This window comes from Acomys minous, assembly GCF_964271855.1.
Source record: "Acomys minous genome assembly, chromosome: 3".
NCBI classification, from domain to species: Eukaryota; Metazoa; Chordata; class Mammalia; order Rodentia; family Muridae; genus Acomys; species Acomys minous.
Window position 1 is genome coordinate 83,809,069 of NC_140485.1, and position 21,500 is coordinate 83,830,568.

Here is a 21,500-nt window from a genome sequence, read left to right on the forward strand (position 1 = left end):
AGGTTTCATGGAAGGATACATTTGCCAAGCAGCTCAGCCAACGTGCTTGTTAGTGGGAAGAAGCCCCATTCCTGCACAGCTACGTAGAGTTCTGAACACACAGGATGGTTTGGCTTGGCTTCCCCCATCCCTTCCTCCCCCCACCCCACCCCCCCACCCCCACCCCCGAGGAGGGCAACCCAAGGGAAAACCAGACAAAAGCCACGTGGTTCTTACTGAGGCTGGAAAGGATAGGATCTAACCTACTGCTCCCCCACCACCACCCCGGGGACACTCAGTGAACTGTTCTTCCTTTTAAAAGAGAGAAAGTGGCAGAGGAGAGGAAGGATGGGAGGAGAGAGAACCATGGGTGTGGCTTGCTAAGTAAGCGCTTCTGCGCAGGCGTGAGGCCCTGAGTTCAGATCCCCAGCAGCAGCACCAAAGGCGTGCCCTGAAACCCCAGCACTCGGGAGCAGGTGAAAGCGGAGAGATGAATAGATCCCCGAAGCTCATTGGCCAGCGAGCTAGTCAAATGAGTTCCAAGTTCTGTAAGAAATCATGTCTCAAAATACAAAAGTGGACGGCAGTTAAGAAATGATCTCCCATGGCACTCAGAGGAAGGACAGCAGGCTACCAAGAAGAGACTTGATACCGTATGAGCATATAAAGGGGGAGGAAATCCCCCTCAGGCACAGTCATAGGGTAGAGGTGTAAAGGGGAATATGGGAGGGAGGGAGGAATGGGAGGATACAAGGGACGGGATAACCATTGAGATGTGATATGAATAAATTAACAAAAGAAAAAAAAAGAAATGCCTTCCTTCCCCCACCCCATTCAACTTGTGCACACACCCTACATAGTAAGTATGCACACCACACATGTACACTATGCCACACATACATAGTCAGAGGAAGGGAGGAAGGAAGGAGAGAGGGAGGAAGGGAGGGGAATAAATGAGAAAAATCAATACGACGCAGAAAGGGAAAGAAGCCTCTTGCTTTGGAGTCTGTGTGAAGTCTATCTTCACCTGTCAATCAAGAATTCCAGCCGGGCGGTGGTGGCGCACGCCTTTAATCCCAGCACTTGGGAGGCAGAGGCAGGCGGATCACTGTGAGTTCGAGGCCAGCCTGGTCTACAAAGTGAGTCCAGGACAGCCAAAGCTACACAGAGAGACCCTGTCTCGAAAAACCAAAAAAAAAAAAAAAGAAGAAGAAGAATTCCAGCCTAACACACAAAACTTTATGTGAAAGCTGCCTACACAGAGAGCATACACAGGTGTTTCAGAACACCTGTAAGACCTTGAGTGTGGTCATCCTCTGCAGCTGTAACCCTGTACTTCTCTAAGAGAGAGAAGACGAGAAATTCCATTTACACTAGAAGGTGTGTCTTGACCCCCTCCAGTGAGCCTTGTGACCAACAGTTCACCTCACCAGACAGTAGTCTCATGTCTCCTCTGAGGCACCACAAGCTACCTTATAATCCCATCTACCTGGGGAATGGAGGGCAGGAGTTTCCTTAGCAAATCCTTTGAGATGTTTGAGATGCTGAGTGCTTAAGCGCAACTCTCTTGGGGAGCCCCATCCACACTCGAGCGTGTCTTATCCGTGTTAATAATGGTAAACTCTAATTCTGCTTTCTGCTTGCTCATCCTGTGGCCAAGTCAGGAACCTCAGATGCACCGGATGGAGGATGCTGGGCTGCTCCTGGCCACAGCTCGGAGCTGGGGGGGGGGGGGTCTCTGCTAGGTGGGGGGTGTCTCTGGCCCACATCCTTTGCCACTGACATGACCTAGCTGTACAAGTCATAGCCTAACCTTTCTTGATGTCTTGGTGACACAGTTCAGCTGTCTTCAGAGAGCCAGGGAACTGATCCCCCTAAAAGCCCAAATGCCGGGGGGCCTCTTGCAGCGTGGACACCACATATATATGCACTGCTCCTGTGCCCTGCATCTTTGCCTCTCTGGCTCCCTGTTCAGCCTTCTGCTCTCTGCTTAGATGTTGCTTCCTCTGGCAATTCCAGAGGATCCTCTGTGGACCCCTGCATGGATTCCACAGAGGGTCACAATTCTAACCTGCTCTTGTTTGTGGGACTACTTAGTGCCCCACAGGATGAAGCCCCTGAGGCCCAGGCTGGGGTCGGCCTCATCCTCTGATCTCCTTAGCTCCCAGCTAGGCGCTCGTCACTCAGTGAGCACTCCACCAGAGTTTGCTGATGGAATGAACTGGAGACGCTGAGTGGCACACTCAGGTCAGGGTTACTTCTCAACACAGAAGGGGCATCAGAACCTAAGCTTAGACACTCCCAGCCAGCATGGCGTCCTGCCCCATGGCCTGCTTCAGTCACCAGACTTCAAGGGTAGATGTCTTTGCAGGGTTCCCATAGCCCATGGTCACAGGGCCCCTTCTGCTGGAGATAGCTTCTTTCTAAATTGCACGTCACTTCTTTTGTCTTTGGAAGAAGGCAGGTGGACCAGCGCTGACTCCCAAACACTGCGCCAATCAATGATTTCCAACTCTCTGTGCCCAGGTTTTGCCTACGGCTGATTCCTGCAGTGACCTTCTTAGGTTCCTGCTGTTTTCATTCCCACTTGGCACGAGGAGGCTGAGGCCCAGGGAGGCTGATTTTTACAGAAGCCAATGAGCAAATGGCGATGTGATGGCTGAGCTTCGCTGATTCTTCCTGCAGCCAGCCAGACTGTCCACATCAGTGGTGGGATGAACGGATGACAAGATCTGCCACTTCAAAGACTGGCTGCATACTGTTTTAGCACAAAAGTTGTAATTGCATAAATGTTTTAATGTAAATAGCAAAGTCAGGCGGGATGTGTTTTTATTATACTGTGTGTGTGTGTGTGCGCGCGCGCGCACGCATGTATCACAGAGCACACAAGGAGATAAGAAGGCAGTTTTTAAGAGTCATTTCTCCCCTTCCACCACAGATCCGACGGGTCAAACCTGGCCCATCAGGCTTGCAGCAAGCATGTTTACACACTGAGCCGTCTCAATAGCCCTATATGGGGTTTTAAAAAATATATTAGATCATCCTGAAGTTGTTGTTGTTGTTGTTGTTATTGATGCTTTGCCAGCAGCATACGTGTCTATGTACCGTGTACACACCTAGTGCCCATGGAAGCCAGAAGATGGCATGGGATTCCCTGGGGCTGGAGTTACAAACAGTTGTGAGCCACCTTGTAAATGTTGAGACTGGAACCCTGGTCCTTAAGAAGAGCAGCCAGTGTCCTTAGTCTCGGCATTATCTCTCCCTAGTCTCCTGGGGGGACTTTATTAAGTTAAAAGGTGACGATATCAAATGGCAGGGATGTGGAGTGACTAAAATTCACATACTTTCTGATGGAATCACAAGCCAGGGAGCCACTTTGCCAACTCAACCGATTGTGGTGCCGTTAAACAAACACCTGGTTCCAGGCCCAGCAGTCTTACATCACTCAGGAGAAATGAAAGCCGGGCCTCTCTCCGGGACTTGAACCGTGCTACCTGCGTCTTTATCCGTACAGCAGAGAAACTAAAGACAATCCAAATCCTATCAGCAGGCAAAGGAATGGACAGCGGCTCGTCTAATACTGTAGAACACTGCTCAGCTCTGAAAAAGAGCAAACTAGTAGAACATGCAACAACATGGGAAATCTCAGTAAAGCAGGAAGTGAGCAGAGACAAGTGAAACAGAAAAAGCATGCCTTGCGGTTACACTTATGTGACATTACAGAAAGGACAAGGCTAATCTATAATGACAAAAAATAAAGCGGTAGAGCACTGGTCTGGCGTGGATGCAGGTCTGCTTCTGATCTCCAGCATCCAATGGACCAAAAATATTGATGCTCACCTGTAAGCCCAGCACGTGGGAGGTGGAGTCAGGGGGACCAGGAGTCCAAGGTCACTCTCAGCCACGTGGTGAGTTCAAGGCTAGCCTAGGCTGCGTGAGATGCTGTCTCAAAAAGAAAAATTAAGTCTATTGCCAGTCACCTCGAGTCACCCAAGAGCAGGGAGACGTGGACTGGAAAGAGCTTCAGGAAACCTTTGGGGCCACAGAAGAGTCTTTTCTGTCTTTTGTTTGCTCCCTTGCTTTTGAAGCAGGGCCTCAGAGTGTAATCCAGGCTGGCCTCAGACTCACCACGTAGCTGAAGATAGCCTTGGCTTTCCCAAGTGTGTCACTGCGCCCCATTTATTTGGGGGGCCAGACTCAGATTCCTGTGCCTGCTTAGGCTAGCCCTCTACCAAACGAGCTGTAGCCCCACACCAAAACAGTCTACATTCGATTAAAGGGAAGCTTCCACAGGCAGGTACCACCACTAAACCTAGACTTAGCAGCCTTAATATTTATGACTGTGCCTTAAATTTTTAAATTAGGTTTATTTGTTGGGTGTGTGTGTGTATGGATGTTCGTGTGACGTGACATGTATGTAGTGTCCGGAAGACAGCTTGTGGGAGTCTGTTGTCTCCCTCTGTCTACCAGGATCCAGCTCAGGCCATCAGGCTTGGTAGCAAGTGCCTTAAGTTAGCCTGCGGAGCCATCTTACCGACCATAGTTATGCCTTTTGCTTATGACAGCAGGTTGGTGGGATGGCACGGTGCGTGAAGGTGTGCTGTGCGTGAATGGTGACCTCAGTTCAAATCTCTGGCACCCTCATAAAGGTAGAAGGAGAGAAATAACCCCACAATCTTGTCTCCTGGCCTCCACATACACCCTGAGGTGCACACATACCAGAGCGGGTGTGCATATGTGAGCACACACGCGCACATACACACACACACACACACACACACACACACACACACACACTTGTCTGGGCCAGAGAGATGACGTAGTAGGTTAAAGCTCTTGCCATGCAAATCTGACAAATCGAGTTTGATCCCCAGATACCATAGTAGAAGGAGAAAACTGACTCCCAAAGTTGTCCACACACATGCCAAGGCTCTTCACATGCTCATCATGCACACAGATGCACAATAAGAATAAAATTTTAAAATATTTTTGAGCCTGGCTGTGGTGGCGCACGCCTTTAATCTCAGCACTGGGGAGGCAGAGGCAGGTGGATTGCTGTGAGTTCGAGGCCAGCCTGGTCTACAAAGTGAGTCCAGGACAGCCAAGGCTACATAGAGAAACCCTGTCTTGAAAATTAAAAAAAAAAAAAAAAAAAAAAGAACTTTTTTTTTTTTAAACAGAGTCTCACTTCATAATCTTGGCTGGCCTGGAATGGTTGTGTAGACCAGGCAGCCTCTGCGTCCCAAGTGCTGAGGTTAAAGTTGTGCACCACAATAAATGTCACAGGAACTTTGGGAACTCCTGAATGAGGATTTTCATGGGTGATGCTGGATTAGCGAAAGCTTTTGGGAAGTGCTTGAGAAGGTCTGACATCTAATGGCACCTTGTTAACAGAGAGGTAGTGAATGCTAGATGCTGGTGAGAGCCTTCTAATTTCCCCTGAGCATGCCCCAGGACCTACCTGTCTCTTCCTGGAAGCCCTTGGAGCAAGGTTGGGGGCAGACCAGAGGCTGGAGACCTAATGCCCTCCAGGCAACCCTCACCTAACAGCTCACAGAAGTGTTGAAATGCCCTGTCCTTTGTCTCAAGGTATCTGTGGTGGCGGTGGTGTGTGGGGGGGGGGGGGGGGGGCGGATCGTGTGTGTGTGTGTGTGTGTGTGTGTGTGTGTGTGTGTGTGTGGTGTGTGGTGTGTGGTGTTTGGTTGTGTGTGTGTGTGTGGTGTGTGTGTGTGTGGTGTTTGGTGTGTGCTGTGTGGTGTTTGGTGTGTGTGTAGGGTGTGTGTGTGAAGTGTGTGGGGTGTATATGGTGTGTGTGTGTGTGTGTGTGTGTGTGTGTGTGTGTGTGCAGGACAGTTGCAGATGCCAGCTCTGTGATGCTTTCTTCCTTGTCTTCCTTCCCCTCTCTCTCTCCTTCACCCCATAGATAACAAGTACTCTTTACCTCTCCTACACAGTCTAACATCACTTCTGTGTCCAAGTCAACTAAACCCGCTCAAAACTCAGCCTACTTCTTATAAATAGGGCATGTTTATATTAAAATACACAACAAACACATGAATGTAAGGTGTCTTCCTCAGTGGTGGTTCCTGAGGTGGGGGTGGGGTAGTTGGCCAGGCCATGTTTGAGGGGTGGCAGAATGGGGGGGTTGGGGGTAGGGGTCCCCCTGGGCCTAGTGCGTGGTACTCAGAGATGCTGCTAACACTGGGTTGTGCTCAGAGTCCATACCTAATACATAGCACTACTGAATGCCTACGCTCGTGCATAAACTAACGAGAGACGCTGGTGGTCTGGCCTGGCTGGAGGAGGGCTCCTGGACGGTTTTTGCAAGTGTGCATCACCGTTTAGAGTGTTGCTCCCTGTCTTTTTGCTGGGTGGGATGCCATGCAACAAGGGCCTCAGTGGTCTGCCAGTCAGACCTCTTTCTCCTTCAACTTGGGAGGTCCTCCGAGCAGTGCCAAGTTCTGCCCAGAACAAGACAGAAAACTCTCGCGGGCGCCAAGCTTTGCATGGAGTTTGAATAAGCATTGGATGGGGTGGAGAGGGAAACCGCGGCCCGGCCGGCGCAGCGGCGTGTGGGAGGGACTGAAGGGTTGTGGAGACCCACCAGAATCCTGGAGGGCGTGGCCAGAATTAAAGGAGGCTACATTCCTTCTGGGGCTGCTTTAGAATCTTTTGAAGCAAAGGGTAGAACCTTTGAAGTGAGGGGTTGATAGCTCAAGTGCAGGCGCTATGGATTAGAATCCTGGAGGCGGCTGATGGTTGTTGAGAGGCTCTGGAGTCCCTCCTCTGCAACGCGAGCGCACGCGCACACACACACACTCCTTTCAGAAGAGTGGATTACAAATCTAGAGACTAAGGACTAGGACCTGGGACAGAACAGAAAGTGAAGGTAAAAAAAAATCCTTCGTCAGAAAAAAAAAATCCTTCGTCAGGAGGAGGAGGAGGATGGTTTAGCCAGTCAAGACTCCTGCTGCCAAGCCCTGGCGACCGGGGTTCAATCCCAGGAATTTACAAGGTGGAAGGAGAGACCCGAGTTCCCCAAATTGTCCTCTAACCTCCACACCCCACGCTGAGACTCAAGTGTACTTATACACATGAACGCCATCAATCTATCATTAGATGTAAAACAATAAAATCCTTTAGGGGCAGCTCAGGTATTGAGTCTCTTGGGTAGAGGGTCCAAATCATTGGGGGATGGTGTTTAGAATCCTCTGGGCGGGTTTAGACCGGCAGGCCAGATTTAAATGCCTTAGTGGGAGAACTGGGAATCTTTGGGGGACTGCATCAAACCTTAGGGTCTGATTCAGTCCTTCAGGGACTGGTTAGGGCCCGTGAGGACAGGGTTAGCAAGGAAATGTTGAGATTCTTTGGAGGCGAATTAAGAGCAGGACCCAGGAGAGCTGGAGTGGAGTTAGGATCTCTTAGAGGGCGGAGTCGGGACATTTTGGGGCGGGGTTTGAATCACTCAGGGCGCGGCTAAGGAGCCCAGATGGCCAGTGAGCGAGCGCCTCAGGGTCTCTGCTCCTAGCTTGTGCTCGCGGCGGCTGCTCTCAGACCGGTAGGAGGGAATCAAAGTCGCTAGCGTCCACCGCTCCAAGCGCGGGCGCAGCCTCCGCAGCCCACAAGTCTTCGTCGTTTGCTCCGGGCTCGCGAGTCCGGGGCCACTAGGGGCCGCGGAGCTGGGGGGTCGTTCGAGCTGCGAGGATCCGGGCAGCCCGGGAGGCGAAGGGCGGGCGCCCAGGTGAGTGCGGGAGTCGGGGGACGGGGGCGGAGGGATGTCGGGGGGGGGGACCTCTAAGACGTGCTGACCTCGAGTGCCAGGGAGCTGGGGTCCTGGGCTAGCTGTTGGGTCGGCGAAGAAGAAGGGTGTCCTAGAAGCAACTGATCAGTGGTGAGATGCGCCGTCCACAGAGGGTGGAGGGTGCCAAGGTGGCCAGGTGAGGCGAATTGCTGTCACTCAGGGCGCACCCTGGGATAGCCTTAAATAGAGGAAGCTCAGGCAGGGGGATGACAGTGCTGAGCTAACATTTCTCTGACCGACCAGGTTCCCCTTCTTTCAAACACACACACACACACACACACACACACACACACACACACACACACACACACACACACACACACACACACACACACACACACACACACACACACACACACACACACACACACACACACACACACACACACACACACACACACACACACACACACACACACACACACACACACACACCCCGAAGAAGAAGCAGGAGAGGAGGGAAAGGCCCGTTCAGTTCCCAGTGGGGGTGGGTGGGTGGCAGGTCACGCAGTATAGGCAGCGAACAGGGCTAAAGGAGCAGCTGGCCCAAGACCTAGCCATGCCCGCCACACCCAGGCCCGGGGCTGCAGCTGTGAGTTTGAGTTCCTTGCCTTCCTGGCTGACCCCAGCAGATGTACATCAGACTCCAAGGCCACAGTCTACAAGCACCTCCTTTTTGTGAGACCCTGGCGTGTCACTGGCTGCTCTCTGGATTCCAGCTTCTTCCTCTGTAAAATGGGCTATTTTAAGTCCTCCCCCCACCCGACCCCCGCCCCGGAGCTGAGTAGCCCAGGGACGGGGAGCAGGTCTGCAGGATATTGAGCAGGGAGTTTGGCTTTTCTGGGTCTCTGTTCCCATAGTTGATGGGTGTGGGAGGGGTCGTAATAAGACAGATTGAATGCCCCCCCTCCAAACCGCTTCGGGTCAGAGTTGTTTAGGACTTCAGAGTGTGGCAGAATTATGTATATTAAGTGCACAGTGAGTGGTCTTGGGGATGTGGAACCCGAGTCTAAAAAGGAAATGTGTGTATTTTGTGCATACCTCTGGATATGTGTACAGGTTGGTTTGTGCTCGGGTGTTCATGCACACATGCCCCCCCACCCCCCACCCCAGAACAACTTCCGTTGTTCTTCAAGCAAAGGCCACCTTGATTTTGGAGATGGGGTCACTGGGATTAGCAAAATTCCCAGCTGGCTTTTTTCCCATGGGTTCTGGGGGGCAGGGGGCGTGTAACTCTGTTCCCCCTGTTTGCAAGATACTCACTTTACCAACTATCTCCTCAGCCCATGATTTTTACACATTTCATACTCAGCCCAGAGATAATGAATGTCGGATTTTTAATGGCAACCTCCGTTTTTTTTTTTTTTTTACTGCAACTCATAGCCTCAGATCCAGGGTGGACTTTCCCACTGGGATCATCCTGTGGGTGCCCAAAATGTCTCAGATTTGTAGAGCATTTCAGATTTAGGGTTCGGGGATGCTCCCTCGCTTTTGAAGATGAAGTTAAGAGCACACCATGCTCTTTCAGAGGACTCTAGTGGACTCTTGTCAACTACAACAGCACAACAATCCGCTCACAGCCGCCTGTAACTCCAGCTCCAGGGAATCCCATGCCTTCTTTGGGCCTTGAACATATGTTCTCCCTCCCTATCTCTCTACACACACACACACACACACACACACTCTCTCTCTCTCTCTCTCTCTCTCTCTCTCTCTCTCTCTCTCTCTGGGCGAGAGAGAAAGAAGAGAGCAACCGAGGAGAGAGAAAACTGAAGGAAAGCCCTTGAGGCACAGCCTATCAGGTATGTCCCAAGAACCCACCACCCAGAATTAACTAATGGCAGCACGTGGGCACGTTTGCTTCCGACTTTTAAAAGATAAAATGGCTCCGTGTAATGAGTAAAACTGAAGTCCTGGGCCTCGGATCCCTCCAGGTTCTGTTTCCCCTCTGTAGGAGACCCCACTGACAAAAACCCATCCTTCCCACCTGTGCCTCAGTACTGGACCAACTACAGCAGAGCTGGCTGTAACAGCACATCTGCAATCCCAGAATTTGGGAGTAGAGGTGGGAGGAGCAGGACTTCAAGGTCATCTTTGGTGATAGCAAGAGTTTGGGGCCAGGCTGGGCTATGAGACCTTGTCTGTAACAAAACGATCTATATCCATTCACTCTGATCAATAAGGGCTGTACCCCAAGATCCTGTCAGATGCCCAAACTGTAGATAACACTAAGCTTCCTGTGTGTGTTTGTGTATACATGAAAGCTTTTCCTTTGGTAACTCTGGCTTGGTGGCGTCCCTGCTCCTGTGCCTGGGGCGATGATTTAAGCATTGCTTGAACACAAGCAATAATAGTACCGAGTGAGCAGTGTATATAGCATGGATCCACTTGGGGAGCACAGGGGTGTACTGGGAGATTTCATCACTCTACTCTGAAGGGCATGTGACTTAAAATGAGGGTTGCTCATTTCTGGGATTCCCCGTGTGATAGTCTCAGGCTGTGGTTCAGGCTGGACCTGAAACTGTGCAAACCCAACCCTCTGGCTGGGATTGTATGGTATGGGAGCTGCTCCACACGAGAGAGCACTGGTCTCACCCTGAGGCTCATCCACAATTTGGTTTCTCCCTACCTATCATCAACTTGAGATCCATCACGGATGAGCGCGAGTGTTCTAATTCACTCCTGCTAGCTGAAGCAGATTTGTCCTGGCCAGTGGCCACTCCACATTTCTTCCTCACTCACCCACTGACAGATACTCAGGTTGCCTCCAATGTTACTACAACAAATAATATTGCTGGGACCCTCTTGTATGGGGGGGTGGTCCTCAGGCATGGGTGTGGGTGTTTCTTGAGGGAAACACTAAGGGGCTGGATGGCTCTCCAGGAAGCAGTGTTACCCGTCCCTTTTTATGAGAAGAGTATGGGGCCTTGGAAGGTCACTTATGGGAGAGTCAGCTTTGTAGACTAATCAGCTATCTCCAGATGATGGCCTGTCACCAGGCCACACGCTTGCTGCTGTGACAAGCGTTAAGTTGCCTTGTTCACTATGCCTGGTGCTTAGTAGATTTGCAAACCACTGGCAACATGAATTTTGTTCCTGCAAACTTCTTCTGCATACCTTTTACTTAAGATACCATTTCCTGTGCATCAGATGCTCTGTGTGCCATTTGTGCCCTATGTAAGTGCTTAGTATTAACATTTTCCCATGTCACTAAGATCTCCTTGAATTCCCAAAGAGCTACATAATACTCCAATTTTGGGGTGCATCATCTTTAACCTTTCTAAACTAATACGTGGTTTTCCAATTTTTCAATTAAAAAAAAATAATGTGTGTAAGTGTTGGCCTGCATGTATGTTTGTGTCTGGTGCCCTCAGAGACAACAAATCACCGCAGAACTGGAGTTACACATGGTAAGAGCTGCTGTGTGGGCTCTTGCGACTGAGTGAACTTGGGTCCTCCATAAGAGCAGTAAATACTCTTAACCATTGAGCCATCTCTCCAGCCCATAATTTTTCAACATTTTAAATCGAGATATGGGCTACTTTTCCAGCGGCTGGCTTGTTTTGGCTCTTTGCTAATGGGTACAGCCTACCACGGTGCAGCAGGCGGAGCAGCAACATGGGCTCCAGCTGTAGCGGTGGGAGCCGCACCTCTTCCTCTTCAGAGAAGAGCTCGCAGAGTTACACAGCAGTCAGTATACAGTCTCCCTCAGCCTCCGTGTTGCCAAGCTAGCATTGGTCCCCACCCTGTTGCTACAGGCCTAGGAGTGGAGTGGACTTCTAGAAGAGCAGGTATGTAGCAACGTACCTCTGTGTCCTCTGGCTGATGTTCTCGTAGGACTTGCCTGCCCAATTCCTTCTGTGATGCACTAGCTGAGCTCCCAACACTGTCCTGAATTGCTTGGTCCCAGGAGACATGGAAAGATGAACTGTAGGTAGAACATGGCAGACAAACCTGAGTTTGAATGCCTGTTCTGTCTTCTACAAACTGTGGCTCACCATGCTAACTCCTTCTCTCCGAGGAAGTCCACTCAGCTGGAAAATGAGCTCACAATACGCACATACACACACACACACACACACACACACACACACATGCGCGTGCGCGTGCGCGCACGCGCACGCTCGCGCAAGCATGCATGTGCCTGCATACACACAGTCACGATTTCATTGTGTGTTTTCCCAGAGGCAGACCCTAGACAAAGTTTCAACTGCAAATAGTTTTCTTGGGAGTTGATTCCAGAACTCATGATAGAAGTGTAGGAAAGAGGGGCAACCCAGCAGTTCCCACTGTGGCCCCGGAGCTCCATCCCACAGGCCGCCTGGATGCAGCACAAGGCTGGTTCAGAGGTGACAGAACTGGGATGTTGGCCTCCTGCCTATCAGTCCTTGGTTGAAGGCTGCTCCTGCGGGTGTGGCAGTTTGCTGACAGGTCAGCTTGTGACATTTTTCAGACACAGCAGGTACTTGTAGGCACAGAGACATCTCTACGGCACCGAGGTGCTGGTGCCAGCGGTTGGGAATTTAGCCAGAATGTTCCAAGACGGCTCGGTGCTGCGGGAGGCAGACCAGGCGTGCAGGGTACCTGCTTGCACATACACATGCCTAAGTGTCAATAAGGCCAAGGCCAGATGTTAGCATAGGTTACCTCAGGTTAGGGAGGAGAGGAGGGCCTTGGAGGAAGTGAAAGGAGCCTCCCAAAGGAGCCTCAGAGTCACTTGTGATGTTTAAACTTTTAACAAGTATGCTAATGTTTGATTAGGTGACAATAGATGAGTTCATTACATATATATATGTACATACACACACATGTATATACACACACACATATATACACACATATGTGGGTGGAAACAGAGGTGGACTTGTGAGAATCACTTCTCTCCTCCCAACGTGTGGGTCCTAGGGAATCAAACTGAGACCATCAGACTTTTCAGGAAGGGTCTTTGTCCTCAGCCTTCTCACCGGCCCCAAGAGATAGCTTTTAAGTCAAATGTGCACACTCCATAGGATGAAAATAGTGTGTGTGTGTGTGTGTGTGTGTGTGTGTGTGTGTGTGTGCATGAAACTGCCACCATGAAACCCATTGTTTTGTGCAATTCATACATCCAAATAAGATATTCTGAATGTCTGCCCTCCTTGGGACTGGAGAGATGGCTCAATGATTAGAGGCGTTTGCTGATCTTCCAGAGTTCAGTACCTGACACCCGTGTCAGGCTGTAGCTTCAGGGGATTGGTCCCTCTGCACAGGGATACATACTCATGTGCACATACCCACATGTAGACACACGCCTATGCATAACTAAAAGTAATACAAGTTAACCCTTAAAATAATAGCTCACCCCCCAAAGTGTAAAGGAAACCAGGGTCTAGAGCTGTGTCAACTGGAAGATGTGGAAATGTGTTCTTGTCGTGTGTGTGTGTGTGTGTGTGTGTGTGTGTGTGTGTGTGTGTGTGTGTGTGTGTTGTATGCATGAGGAGGTAGGAGGTTAAATCAGAAATCTTCTTTGATTGCTCTCCGTCTTATTCACTGAGGCAGGGTCTCTCAATCAAAGCCAGAGTTTGCCAATGTGGTGAATCTCCCTAGCCAGCTAGCTGCACAGATTCCCTGTTCCGGCTTCTGAGGCTGGAATTAGACAGGCTGCCGCGGCCACCCAGCCTTTCCGAGGGTTCTGGGGATCAAAGTCCAATCCTCTTGTTGACACACAAGTGAGCCATCTCAACACTCTCTCTCTCTCTCTCTCTCTCTCTCTCTCTCTCTCTCTCTCTCTCTCTCTCTCTCTCTCTCCCTCTTTCTCCCTCTCTCCCCCCCCCCCAGGATGGCCTTGAACTGTTGACCCTCGGCCTCCACTTCCTGAGTGCTGAGCTGATGGGTACTTGCAATAACTGTAGGCTTTACAGCTCTGCGGGTGACACGAGAGCTGTGTGTGTGTAGCTGAAGCTAAGCTACATCCCCAGATCGTGTTCTCTTACCATATGGCTTTGAGGATGGCATCTATGAGACAGGGCTGGGGTGTCTGACTTGGGAACAACACAGCAGGTGAAAGTGAAAAGCTGCCTGTCGCCAAGCTGGCCACCAGGCCCTGTGTAAAGAAGACAATCAGCTCCAGCCAAGGAGTACCTGGGTTTGTCAAGGAAAAATAAGCAAACTGGAAAGCTCTCCCCACCCAGACACCTTTGTAACTGCTGCTGAGAACCCTGGGTACCCAGGAGGCCCGTGTCCACTGATGTCACAAGAATGGCTAAGGCCACATCCTCCTCCTTATTCCCTGGAGGCAGGACTTCTCACAGAACTTGAAGCTAGGTTGGTGACCAGCATGTCCCAGAGATCTTCCTGTCTCTTGCATCCCAAAACACCAGGGTTACAGACACTTGACATCACACCCGGATGCTAGGGACTTGAACCCAGGGCCTTATGGCTTCATAACAAATGCTTCTGCCTACTGAGCCATCTCCTCAGCCCTCTGGGCTACATTTTAAAGACCTTTTGTATTTTTAAGTGAAAGAATCAGGAATCCAACCCAGGTGATTTCAGGTCTCATCCTGTGCTTCTCAAACTGCTGGCCTCGAGGCAGATAAAATGAGATAAAAAACATCCCAGGGAAGTTCACAGATGCAGCAGATCTCTGGAGCTGGCTGACCAGCAGCCTAAGGGTAAAGTCCTAAGAATTTGATTGGCATTTGAACTAGCCACTGGGGCTCAAGCATTTCATACCAGCATTCTTTTTTCTTTTTTTCTTTTTTTAAAGATTTATTTATTATTATGTATACAGTGCTCTGCCTGCATGTACACCTGCACACCAGAAGAGGGCACCAGATCTCAATACAGATGGTTGTGAGCCACCATGTGGTTGCTGGGAATTGAACTCAGGACCTTTGGAAGAGCAGCCAGTGCTCTTAACCTCTGAGCCATCTCTCCAGCCCCCATACCAACACTCTAACTTGGGAGCAGAAGCCAAAGTCTTCCTCCGGATGGTGGGATCCCTTGCTTTCGGGTGACCCAGGGTCCACTGTGGGTCCACTCTGGAACTTCCACTCTACCTGAGAAGGAAGGGCCAGACCTCCAAGACTCTTCCTGTGTGCACAGACCTCAGCTTGGCCAGAGGAAGTTAAGTCTCCAAAAAGAGGTATGAGAGGGGTCAGGAGTGATGCCCCCCCAAATGTCCACCAGAGACAATTTGCATAGAGTAAGGATGGTTCTCTCAGAAGGCAGCCACAGTGCCTTCGGGGACTCTGTACCCCAAAAAAACTGATTTAGAAAGGAACTTCTGGTTAGAGTGATGCCTCAGCCCGGAGCTGAGCTGTCCCAAGAACAGAAAGTTCCTCTAAGCAAACAGTTGTAAGCCACAAGCCCCTACAAATGGCTGTCACTTGAGCTTCCTTTTTGGGTTTCTCCCCCAGACCTTGGCCAGTAGCCTCTGTTGCTGACCCAGAGAGGGGGGGACAACAGGAAGGAGGACTCATTCTCCCTGCCACTGCTCTTCCCCACAGGAATTTTTTCTTTGGACCTTTATTTTCCCATCTGAAAAAATGGGTTCCTAATTCTAGTCTGCTGGCTTACAGCTATGCATGTTAAGAGAACACAACATTGCTTGTGCCTCAAACCTGCATGGAGGGCCTCTCATATGCCCGGCACTTGTTAGGTAGCCATGGCTCAGTGTCAACAGCTCGACACATCCTTGCCCTCTGAGGACCCACCTAGTAGCTTAACTCCTATTGTACCAAGGCCTGCAATCAGAGATGTTTTTGCTAATCAGCTATTTACCCCTGGGTGTGAATTGAAACCCCCTCCTAAAAATCTCCTGTGTTCTGGAAAGAACTTTTATGTGTGGTATTAAGGGGGCAAAAATCGAATTCAAATTGACCCAAGCAGCAGAGAAAGTTATCAGAGCATCCACAAGACCCCTAGCTTCAGGCCAGGCTGCACTTGAGTCCGGAGATGTGGATGTCTCTATTTCTTGGCACTTTCTGGCTACTACAAATGTCTTTCCCAGACAGAGGCTGCAGACCAATGCTCCTTGGTCAGAACTGAGTCATACCCAGCTTGGCTTCTGTGGCTACCGCTCTGATCCATCCAACTTGGTCACAGACCTATGCCTATATGCCATGCAAGACACTGGAGCCAAAGTTACCTCAGCTCATGAGCTGAGCCTGAGGGAGAGGTCTACGGGGGGTGGGGGTGGGGGTGGGGGAGACCTGGAGAGCTGCTGCTGACAGTGGCAAACAGATAGAAACTACAGCTGTCTGCCTCAGAGAGTTCATCTCAATTCACTTCTGGAGAAACGAAGGCTTGCCTAAGGCCACATGGTGAACTTTTGGCAAAGGTAGGGATAGAGTAGTATAAATGTTTTCAGGACCCATGCCTAGGCTAGGGGTGTCCAAGCAGCCCCAGTCTCCTCCTTGGCTTGGGGTCTGAGAGGACCTGCAGCCCAGGCAATGGCCAGCCAGACTATCTGCTCCCCACCCCTCTCCCCGCCCCAACAATGTAGCACCTACAGAACTGAACAGTCTTAGGAGTAGAGAGGGGGCCGAGGATTGTCATAGACACAGTCAACAGTGGGACTCAGTGTGGGACTGGGGGCTACTTCCGCTCCCAGTGCCAGATTGGGAACCACGTTAGACAAGAAATGTTCATGAGGAAGTCTTGAAAAGTTGGTGACAGCCTTTGCCTCGGGAGACCTCAGGCCAAGCCTGAGAAGCAAGCGCTTCCGAGTTACAGAAAAGAAAATAAAACTCAGAGAGGAAGGGCAGCTTGTCTGGTCTCACAGCCAGTCTGTAGCAGGACCTCAGGACCCAAGCTTTCAGCTCACCACCACTGGAGGTTTCAGGTTTTAGAGTTTCCTCAAACTGTTCCACAAAATAAAGAGAGAAGAGAATTAACCTCACACTACAAAGCTAATTTTACCCAGATGCAAAACCAGACACACACAGCCATGGTTGGGAGGGGAAAACTCAATAAAACACCTACAAGCCAAATTCAAGAACACACTTTCCCACACACTACATTCACAAATCAGTAAATATAACATAACACATAGATAGAATTAGAGACAGAAATCACGTGAATCTCCCCACACCCCCCACACCTGCCCCCCCCCTCTCTCTCTCCCTCTGTTTCTGTTGTTGTTGTTTGTTTGTTTTTTGGATTTTTTTTTTGTTTAGTTTGGCTTATTTGGTTTTTAGGGTTTCTCTGTGTATAGCTTTGGCTGTCCTGGAACTAATTCTGTAGATCTGGTTGGCCTCGAACTCACGTTGATCTGCCTGCCTGCCTTTGTCTCCCTGAGTGCTGGGATTAAAGATTTGCACCACCATGCCCAGCTGAACATTTCAATAGAGTCAGAAAATGCCTTTAATGAAGTTTAACATCTCTTTGTAATAAAAGCCCTAAAGAAACTAGGAATAGAAGGAACATTCTGCTGAGAGTGGTGGTGCACGCCTTTAATACCAGCACTCAGGAGGCAGAGGCGGGCGAATCACCTGGTCTACAAAGTGAGTCCAGGACAGCCAGCAGCAGCCAGGACTATCACACAGAGAAACCCTGTCTCAAAAAAGAAAAAAACAAAAACAAACAAAAAAAAAAACAAGAACATTCCTCAACACAATAAAGGCTTTACATCACAGACTGACAGTCAACATGATATTATGCAAGGAAAATCTGAAAGCATTTTCTCCCAAATCAGGAATAAAATAAGGGTGCCTACTCTGTCCACTCTTATTCAATACAGTGCTTGAAGTCTTAGCTAGTGTAATAAGACAAGAAAAAGGAATGAGAAAGGGAAGGATTCAAATCATCCCCATCTGCAGATTACATGATTCTATACTTTTGAGTTTGTTTGTTTTTAAACATTTTCTGGAACAGGGTCTCTCTGTAAAGCCAGTCTGGCCTGGAACAGATTCAGGGCCTGGACCTACATGTGAGTGAGAAAATTAGACATCTGTTTTTTAGGGTCTGGGTGACAATGTAAAAACACGGGTGTAATCGTGGTGTAAATGGTACAGGAGGAACCAGGAACTTTACGGTTGGAGTCAAGTCCTGCTCTGCAGAAGGGAATGCAGGTCTAGATTCTGTAAATCTGATGAAGAACCCACAGCTGGGGGAGCTCATAGATCCCAGGGATGAAGACACTATGATTATATTGCTAATAAGCGTAGTACCAAGCCACAGATTAGTGCCACTCTCAAGTCTTATTGGAGAAGTTTCTTTGTGCAAGGCATGATGGGTAATGCAGAAACTCACAGCTGATAAACCATGCATGTAAAAGAATGGAACTAGAGTCAATGTATCTCACTCTGTACGAAAATCAACTAAAAAAGGACCTTCACACCAGACTTGAAGCAGACTAGGAAAAGAACAGGCAAAGGGCTTCAAGATAGAGGCACGGGCAAGGACTTTCCATAAAAGACTCCAAGGACAATGAATGGGTGTGTGTGAAATTCTAAGGCTCAGCTGTCAATGGGATGGAAAACAATATTTTCTAGCTATAAGTGAGAGAAGTGACTAATAATTTCAGTACTAAAAGCTGCAAGAGCTAATTGACAGGGGCCCACATCATCTAATCAATAAATGGAATATGAACGGAACATCCCACAGTTCTCAAGAGAGAAGTACAAAGGGTCAGTAGCATTTGGAGAAAAAAAAATGTTCAACAGCCTTAGCCAACGCAAATTAAAAGCACACTGAGATTCTACCTCACCCAGTCAGAATGGCTATCATCAAGAAAACAAGAGGCTGAGGCAGGAGGATCGCCATGAGTCTTAGGCTACTGGGCTGTGTAGAGAGCGCCTATCTCAGCAAACAATAAAACAAAGGGACAATGACAATGCTGGTGAGGATGTGAGGAAAGAGCTTTAGTGGAAGCTGATGGAAACACTAAAAATAGCTGGGTGTGGCAGTTCATGCCTTTAATCCCGGCACTTGGGTGCTCCACTGAAAATAGAGCTACCACATGACCCAGCTGTACCACGTCTGGGTGTATCCCCAAAGAGCTGCAAGTTGACATAGTCGCACATCCTTGTTTATTGCTGCGCTCGTCTCAATAACCAGGAAATGGAACCAGCCTAGAGGTCTATCCGCCGCTGCATGGACAAGGAAAGTGAAATATATAGACAAAATGGAGGATTGCTCATTTGTAAAGAAGAACAAAATTATGCAACTTCCAGAAAAGAAGATGAAAATGAAGATCATTATGATAGGTAAAATAAGCCAGATGTAACTGGGCATGGTAGTGCTCGCCTTTAATCCCAGCACTCGGGAGGCAGAGGCAGGCGGATCGCTTTGAGTACAAGGCCAGCCTGGTCTACAAAGTGAGTCTAGGACAGCCAAGGCTAACGCAGAGAAACCCTGTCTCAAAAAAAACAAAAAACAAAACAAAACAAAAGCCAAACTTGGGAAGACAAATGTTATTTTTCTCCCAAAAGCAGAACTTATATGTAAATTTGCATATACATGTATGGTGTGTGTGTGAGTGTGAGTGTGAGTGTGTGAAGGGGAGGCCTACAGGGAGGAAGGAGTTGGGAAGAGAGAGGGTGTATGTGACATAGAAGCAGGCATGGTAAATACATACGACACAAAATCCCTCACCTTAACCATCTTAAAGATTTGCTTATTTATTATGTGTACAGTGCTCTGTCTGCATGTACACCTGCAGGCCAGAAGAGGGCACCAGATCACATTATAGATGCTTGTGAGCCACCATGTGGTTGCTGGGAATTGAACTCATGACCTCTGGAAGAGCAGTCAATGCTCTTAACCGCTGAGCCATCTCTCCAGCCCACCTTAACCATTTTAAATGTGTAGTTCAGTGGCATTTAAATCCACTCATAATGTGCCACCATTGTCATCATAAACCCCCATCATCTTCTTAACCCAAGATGCCTCCATGGGACAAAACTCCCCACTTCCTTCTCCAGGCCAATCTAACAATGGCGTCTCCGTGTGTGTATGGCTTTGAGATGCCATTCTGTGTGTTCAAGTTTCACTTCTCAAATGACTCAATGGAGCAAGAGCCACATCCTGACACTTTGCTGTAAAGAGCAAGGTGTTCGGAGAAGGTGACCAGTCACTGGAAGATGGCTCAGAAGTAAAATGCTCACCAGCAGGCCTGACAGCCTGAGTTTGGATCCGCAGAACTGCATGAAGCTGGACACAGCAGCACGTGTGTCTAATCCCGGTGCGCACCATGGGAGAACGGGAGGTGGAGACAGGAGAAGGAGTCACCAGAAGCTCTCAGGCCAGTTAACCTGACATGTGCAGTAGTGGACAAGAGGCTATGGACACGTTTATTCTGGAGCTGAGGGGCCATAGTCAGGAATGCAGATTTAGGTCACCCAAAATTCCATGTCCCAACATAGAAGTCATCTGATGACGTTTTTTACAGTAACAAGACAAAGAGAATTTTGCTTTTTGTTTTTTGTTTTTTTGTTTGCTTGTTTGTTTGTTTTTTTTTTCCTGAGACAAGGTTTCTCTGTGTAGCCCTGGCTGTCCTGTACGCACTTTGTAGACCAGGCTGGCCTCGAACTCACAGAGATCCACCTGCCTCTGCCTCCCGAGTGCTGGGATTAAAGGCATGCGCCACCACTGTAGACAAAGAGAATTTTGAATCAAGACGCTTCTCAAATACATCTGTGGGGATGTGAGTTAGGTGGTTACAGCCAGGTGGGAAACCATCTGCTACAAGCCTCGGATGCTGTCCGATCGCTTTCTTAGCCCTTTGATTGGTGGGAAATAAGTCAGTATGCTTCAGAAGGTTTGTATCTGTTCGCCACAGGATGTTCTAGGTGGTAACGGAATGGCTACCTAGGAGATTCAGGCTAGCCTGTAAGTAGGTGCTGGCCGTGCAACTCTGCAGCCCTTCTACAGCGAGCTCTAATCAGCCAATCAGCTTTTGCAGACAATAGCTTTTTTTCTTCCGGGAATTCTCCTCCACAAGGCCCTGTTTCAAAACATGGTGGCAGCTGAGGCTGTCCTCTGAACTGCTTACACAAATGCTGTGACACATGCGCACCTGCTCCGAAGTAATGGGAGTTTCCTGTTGCAAAAGTTCCTGCTATGTGTGGCGGCTGCAGCAGCTCCGAGCAAAGGAACTGCAGACTCCCCATGCCTCTTTGTTGCTTGTTTGCTTGCTTCCTGGTAGGGCGTGGGACTTGAACCCAAGGCTTCTTGTTGTGGAGCAAGTGCTATACCACTGAGCCACGCTTCCTGCCACACACCCTATTTGGTGGCACATCTGCTCACAGATGGAAATATTAGGGCTTAGGTTTCTAATGGGGCTCACTGTGCCCAGGACTTTCACTTCTGTCAGCTCCCTCAGACAACCCCCCAGCCTGTGAAACAAAACCCACCATCCAGGCTGTGGGCATAGCTCAGTGGTAAGATTCTAGCTTCCCTGGGTTCCATCCATAGCACCAGGAAAGGAAGGGAGAAGGAAAGAAGGAAGGAAAAAAAAAAGAGGACCCCACTGTCCTTCCTGAGAGGGGTCTGGAGTTGAGTTTTCATGAATATGCAAATAATCTATGTAAATGATGCTTAATATGCACTCTATGATTGGGACCTAGGGATTCTTTGCAGCCGTGCTCACAGCTGCATCTGTCACTGCCCATGCAGGGGAACGGAGCTGCCCTGCCTCACACAGCAAGCTTCCCTGGCTGATCAAAACATGTGATCTTATGCAGTGTAAACACACACACACAAGATGCTGCTTAATTTCCCAGAACTTTTGTCA

General features: G+C 49.3%; 1 protein-coding gene across 1 annotated transcript in view; it reads left to right on the forward strand.

The window, feature by feature from the left end:
• Positions 1–7,476: 7,476 nt before the first annotated feature.
• HCK (HCK proto-oncogene, Src family tyrosine kinase) overlaps positions 7,477–21,500 on the forward strand; it is a 45,088-nt gene continuing 31,064 nt past the window's right edge. Inside the window, exon 1 of the mRNA XM_084776019.1 lies at positions 7,477–7,720. The gene's annotated coding sequence lies outside the window, so the exon portion shown is untranslated. The remainder of the gene's footprint in view (positions 7,721–21,500) is intronic.